Source organism: Schistocerca serialis, chromosome 8 (assembly GCF_023864345.2).
Source record: "Schistocerca serialis cubense isolate TAMUIC-IGC-003099 chromosome 8, iqSchSeri2.2, whole genome shotgun sequence".
Taxonomy (NCBI): Eukaryota; Metazoa; Arthropoda; class Insecta; order Orthoptera; family Acrididae; genus Schistocerca; species Schistocerca serialis.
In genome coordinates this window covers 279,516,721-279,522,962 of record NC_064645.1, presented here as the reverse complement: position 1 = coordinate 279,522,962, position 6,242 = coordinate 279,516,721, and the positions used below count along the sequence as shown (strand labels likewise).

The window sequence follows — 6,242 nt, the reverse complement described above, 5'->3', positions numbered from 1 at the left end:
TAAAAGTCGACGTTTTACTAAAAAAAAGTCGTTGTACACATGTATAACAAAAATCGAAATTAAAATATATCGCAAAAATGCAACGTATTACAGTAGAAGGAAACGCTGACTCACAAGTTACAAAAAGGTATAATGTGATTGCATGTATATTTCATGAGTTGTATCTCCCACCAACTTGAAAAATGTTTTGAGAAAAAAAAACAAAGTTTCCACTCTTGCTTTTTAGTATTGGAATTGAATAAACCTTTAATCAGCAATGCCAGCACCGTGCACTCGACCTGTTCTTCACCGATGTTGAAACACTCTCGTATTGACAAAACTATATCGATTAACTGTCTTCCGCATACCAATCGTTTTTGTTCAGAATTGGGATTATTTTCGAACCTTTTCGATCCGCATAAATACGTTTGTTTATTATTTTCAAACACTCACTTATTACTTTGTATAAAATATATGCGACATGACATGTTAAGTAGACGCGAGGGAAGCACACGCCTTCAGACAGTTTACCATAAACGAATCATGTTACGAAGAGAAATCTTTCTGAGAGTAGTATTTCGGGTGACACTAATGCCTTCTGTGAAACTATTTGAAACCAACAGGACCTCTGTTCCATTGGTAACTATTATGTTGCATTCTTGCGCTCGGATGCGTCAGACCTCCATGCAGAAAATCGCAGTTATAACATATTTTAACATTTATGGCACACTTTGTATGAATGAATCTTAAAATTAGACTCTCTAAAAAATATTTTAAGCCAGTAAAAAATGGCTGAAAAAATTCTACTCTGGTCTACCCCATTAAATGACTTCATATCAGCCATCGATGACTTCATATTCCTCATCGACGGTAGTATTTGTTTACAGTAACCACTAATGCAATTTCGTCCTTAAGTCATTTTCAGGTGGTTACAGCTCTTGGTGTATGTGACAGAGACTGACTCGAACCATAGAGGCTAGCATCGTTTTTCCTCTTTCCACTGACGTTGACTACTGTTGTGTTTTTAACACTATGTTAACAGTATTCCGGAAATCGAATCAAGAACAGCTGCCAACATGCGTAACGTAGAAGTAGATATCCTAGGAGTAGAGAAGCAACTTAAATCACTTAATAAAAGCAAGGCTTCTGGTCCAGACTGTATACCAATGAGATTCCTTTCAGAGTATGCTTAACAATCATATACATCCGCTCGGTCGACGAAAGACCAGTACCCAAAGACTGGAAAGTTGTACGGGTCGCACCAATATTCAAAAAAGGTAGTATGAGTAATCCACTAAATTACATGCCCATATCATTAACGTCGATATGCAGCAGGATTTTGTAACATACATTGCGTTCGAACATTATGAATTACCTCGAAAAGAACGGATTATTGGCACACAGTCAACACGGATTTAGAAAACATCGTTCTTGTGTTAGAACATTATGAATTACCTCGAAGAGAACGGTCTATTGACATACAGTCAACACGGATTTAGAAAACATCGTTCTTGTGAAACACAATTAGCTCTTTACACACATGAATTGTGGAGTGTTATTGGCAAGAGATTTCAAATTGGTTCCGTATTTCTAGATTTCGAGGAAGCTTTTGACAGTGTACCACACTGGGGCTAGAAGTGAAATTGTTTCCTTGTAGGATATCGTGCCAGTTATGTGTCTAGATTCGTGAGTTGACCCTAAATAATGAAAATTGTGAGGTCATCCACATGAGTGCTGAAAGAAATCCGTTAAACTTCGTTTGCACGGTAAATCAGTCAAATCTAAAGGCCGTAAATTCAATTAAATACCTAGGAATTATAATTACGAACAATTTAAATTGGAAAGAACACACAGAAAATGTTTTGGGGAAGGCAAACCAAAGACCGTTTTATTGGAAGAACACGTGGAAAACGTAACAGATCTACTAAAGAGACTGACTACATTATGCTTGTCCGCCCTCCTCTGCAGTACTGCTGCGCGATCTGCGATCCTTACCAGATAAGATTAACAGAGTACGTCGAGAAAGTTCAAAGAAGAGCAGCACGTTTCTCACTATCGCAAAATAGGGGAGGAAGTGTCACTAATACGATAAAGGATTTGGGGTGGATACCACCTAAACAAAGCCGGTTTTCGTTGCGGTGAAATCTTCTCACGGAATTACTGTCACCAACTTTTTCCTCCGAATGCGAAAATATTTTGTTGACGCCGGCCTACATAGGGAGGAGCGATCAACATAATAAAATAAGGGAAAGCTGAGCTCGTATGGAAAGATGTAGGTGTTCGTTTTTCCCGTAACCTGTTCAGTATTGGAATAATAGATAATTATTGTGATGGTGATCCAATGAGCACTCCGCCAGGCAATGAAGTGTGATTTGCAGACTATCCAAGTGGTTTATTTTCAAAGAATATACTTAAGAATTTATTCAACTTACTAGTGATTCATCAAGAACATTAACACATTTAATCACACTATGTGAGCGTGGAAGTAGTTGCCAGGGAGTAATTGATAAAATCATAACCAAATTGCTTTTAACAAATGGGAATTTTATTCACTTCCATAGCGCCTAAAAGCATTTTTTTAAAGTAAACAGATTCAAACTTATAATCAGAAAACACTCTCTAAATATCAAGTTACAATTTATTCAGAGGCAGAAAGAAACAAATTTTTGACTGTATGAGCTTTCGGGCTGAGAACCTTGCCGCTCCCTTTTGACACGGCAGTAGTTACGACCGCTCACAACAACCTCTGAAAGACTACACTGGTGCAAATCTGCAACACACCAGATTACTTTAACTAAAAGTTTTAACAATTTACACAACCACACAAACTATGCACCCCCGTAGGAGGGATGGAAATGGTACAAAACACTAACAACTAAAATATTAACTTTGCCACCGAAGGCAACTTTATATACTAAAATGATCATTTAAATAAAAGCCCATGAAATGCAATCTTATATAAAATTCTGCACAGTACACAGATACCGCCTCTCAAGGTCATAGGCAAGGTCAAAACATATTTCAGGTATTAGGCCGTTACACTTCAAGCAATAAATTCGTTAACACACCAAATCCGACAAACATGACAGAGCCAGCTCCGAATGACAGGCAGACACTAACTGTCTAACAAATGCGGACGAGAGACAGACGAGCAAGCTGGGGACGAGAGATTGACCAAGAAAACAAGTAGAATTTAACAAGAGTAAATCACACAACATATCACCAATCACTTAACTTCTAATAAACTGCGATTTCTCGAGAAGACTTGGCGCAGCACCCCCAAATCGCTCTCACGAACCGTCCGCTGCCAGCCGCTTCAACGGACGCAGGAAGGCGCGCCGATCTCCCGTCTCACGGCGTCGCAGCTCGCACCGGCCAGACTGATGTGGGTTGACTCCAGTTGCTCTCGTGTCGACCGCGAAGCCACTACCCCTCGCTATACGCCACGGCCCACTGGACTCACGTGGCGACCTCACATGCGCCAACGCTCAAGACGGACAAGTCATCTTGTGTCTCAGTGCGCGACCAACCAACCGATCGATCCAACCGCCAATGGGGTTGGGTTGGGTTGGGTTGTTTGGGGGAAGAGACCAAACACCGAGGTCATCCGTCTCATCGGATTAGGGAAAGATGGGGAAGGAAGTCGGCCGTGCCCTTTCAAAGGAACCATCCTGGCATTTGCCTGGAGCGATTTAGGGAAATCACGGAAAATCTAAATCAGGATGGCCGGATGTGGGATTGAACCGTCGTCCTCCTGAATGCGAGTCCAGTGTGCTAACCACTGCGCCACCTCGCTCGGTCCAACCGTCAATGACCTTTGCCTGAGCAAACTCGAGCAGACCGGCGGCCTAACGCGCAGATTCAGATGCAGGAACTAAGCCCCGACAGAGCCGCCACTCACTGAGTTCTCTAACTGGCGGAGTGGAAAGACTCTCATTTTGCTGGCTTTAAAGGTTGATCCGAACGACAGACAGCCTGCTGGGGACAAGAGACTGAACCAGACTGACCACTGGTGAGCTCATAGCGCCCCTTAAATACACGTGAACAGGCAACCTTTCCCCTTTACCACCAGAGGGAGACACTAAAGCTGTGATTGCCACAGCGGCGCCACCGCCAGAAGTGGAGGGCGACTGCTTCACACTATGCGTGCGCTGCGGCGCGCTCTTTGCAATTTTTACCACGGCTCAGTAACACTTGTAACTACCTGAAAATGAATTGAGGGAGAATTTTTCTTAGTGGACACCGTAAATAGTACAGCCGATGTCACACATGAAGTTATTTAAAAAAGAACTCAGCGTTTAGTAGCGATAAATTTAGCACGCGGTAATATTGCTGCTTCACGTTTTTCTCTACCTTGTACGAAGGAATAAACCCGTGGAAAAGATAGCGATATTGGCGAAGCGGCAGTGCCCTCGTAGCTCACATAAAGCGGTCTGGTCTGTCTCAGTAACGAGGCGATCGCGAGCCTGCGCACAGACAGAACGGTCTGCCCGCGGACGCGCGCTTTTAGCTTCACAGGGAAGCTCATCTGGCAGCGGCGGGCGATTATTTTCGCTTTACCTGCGGCCGCGCGACAGAGAGGGGCCGGCAGAGCGAGCGAGCTCCACGGAGCAGAATGATGAGAGAGGAATGCGAAGCGTCGGTCGCCGCCGTCGGCGCCACCACCAATCGATCGGCAAGGTAGGTTGGGGGGGGGGGGGGGGCAGGGGCGCGCCACGGCTGCAGGCCGTGCCGTCTGCAGGCTACCGGCTTTTTCATTAACAGCATATTGCTGCACTTAGCGGCGGGCGACGTTTGATGTCATGTACTCGTTCGTTCCGAGGGGGTGGCAGTGCGTCGCGACCCATCTGGGTGAGCGCGGGAGGCTGGAAATTCGGCGAACGCGGAGAGGCAGCAGGGGGAGGCGGAATTGAATTAGGACAGTCGGAGGCGGAGGGCGCAATCTGTGAAAAGTCCGCCCGCTGTCGCGCCGTCTCGACTTTCGAAGAATCCGCCGCCGCGCCGCGCCGCGCCGCGCCGCGCCACGACGCTAATGCCGCCTCCTGGGGTTGCCGCCGCCGCCGATGCTCCATCAGGCGACTCAGCTCGTCTCCTCTCTCCAAAAGCCGCTACCATCTGCGCACTCGGCGTCCATCAAAACGCCACCCTACCGAGTACCGTGTCAGCGGCATTCGCAATCTGAATCGCAAGTTTCCTAGTTCCCTTCCCGACGCCCTTTTCCACCACTTCTGCGTCTAAAACTACAATTGCAGTCCACAACCTACAATAGTTGTTTTTTCTGCGAGACTCTTAGTGAATATGTTCTCGTTTCTATGCTGTAACACCTGCATCATACCGGATGGTTATAATTAGACTTTCCCTATTTAACATATTATAACACGGAAACTAATTACCATAAGAGTACCAAACTTGGTAGCATTAATGTCCAGAGTATGGGGTGCATGATTTCCATGCATCACAGCGCCACCGTCTAGTTCCAACTATGGCCACGAGGTGCCGTGATCAGTCATCATGCTTCATAGTCCCAAAACCTGACCGGTCGCAGTGCACTTGTTTATGTGTCAACATGAGCTTGTATTTACTAAGATGGTATCTGTTCTTTCGGACATGTCCGAAAGAACAGATACCATCTTAGTAAATATATAGTTAAGACTCACCAACCACTTGACCATCTTCTTCTTCTTCTGTGCGAATACACAAACAGTGCCCGAACTCTTACGGGAATCGGCAACGCGCCGCGAGTAATGAGTATAATGGGCGGGGGCACTACGAATGTAGTGCGGGACAATACGTTGAGACTGTGGGTTTCGCGGGAGGCATGCCAGAGATAAATCCTTGCAGTCGCGCTATCCTCTGTGTCCTCGGTGGCTCAGATGGATAGAGCGTCTGCCATGTAAGCAGGAGATCCCGGGTTCGAGTCCCGGTCGGGGCACACATTTTCATTTGTCCCCGTTGACGTATGTCAACGCCTGTAAACAGCTAAGGGTGTTCATTTCATTGTGACATGAGCTTGGACAAAAGGAGCAGGGCATTCTTGGTGAAGCTCTGTCATCAAAACGGCAGTAATGCTGCAGCTGCACTTCGAGAATATCGCCGGCTGAAAGATTTACGGAAGGGTCCTGTTTGTCCACCTGCTGTCTGGAGCATAATGAAAAAGCACACAGTTTTAATCTATCAGGAAGTTTCGTATCAGCGCACACTCCGCTGCAGAGTGAAAATCTCATCCTGGAAACATCCACCAGGCTGTTGCTAAGCCACGTCTC

General features: G+C 45.7%; 1 non-coding gene across 1 annotated transcript; it reads left to right on the top strand.

The window, feature by feature from the left end:
- Window positions 1-5,837: 5,837 nt before the first annotated feature.
- On the top strand, window positions 5,838-5,911 carry Trnat-ugu (transfer RNA threonine (anticodon UGU)). Its single transcript has one exon. It is a non-coding gene; the product is annotated as a tRNA-Thr (tRNA).
- Window positions 5,912-6,242: the final 331 nt, after the last annotated feature.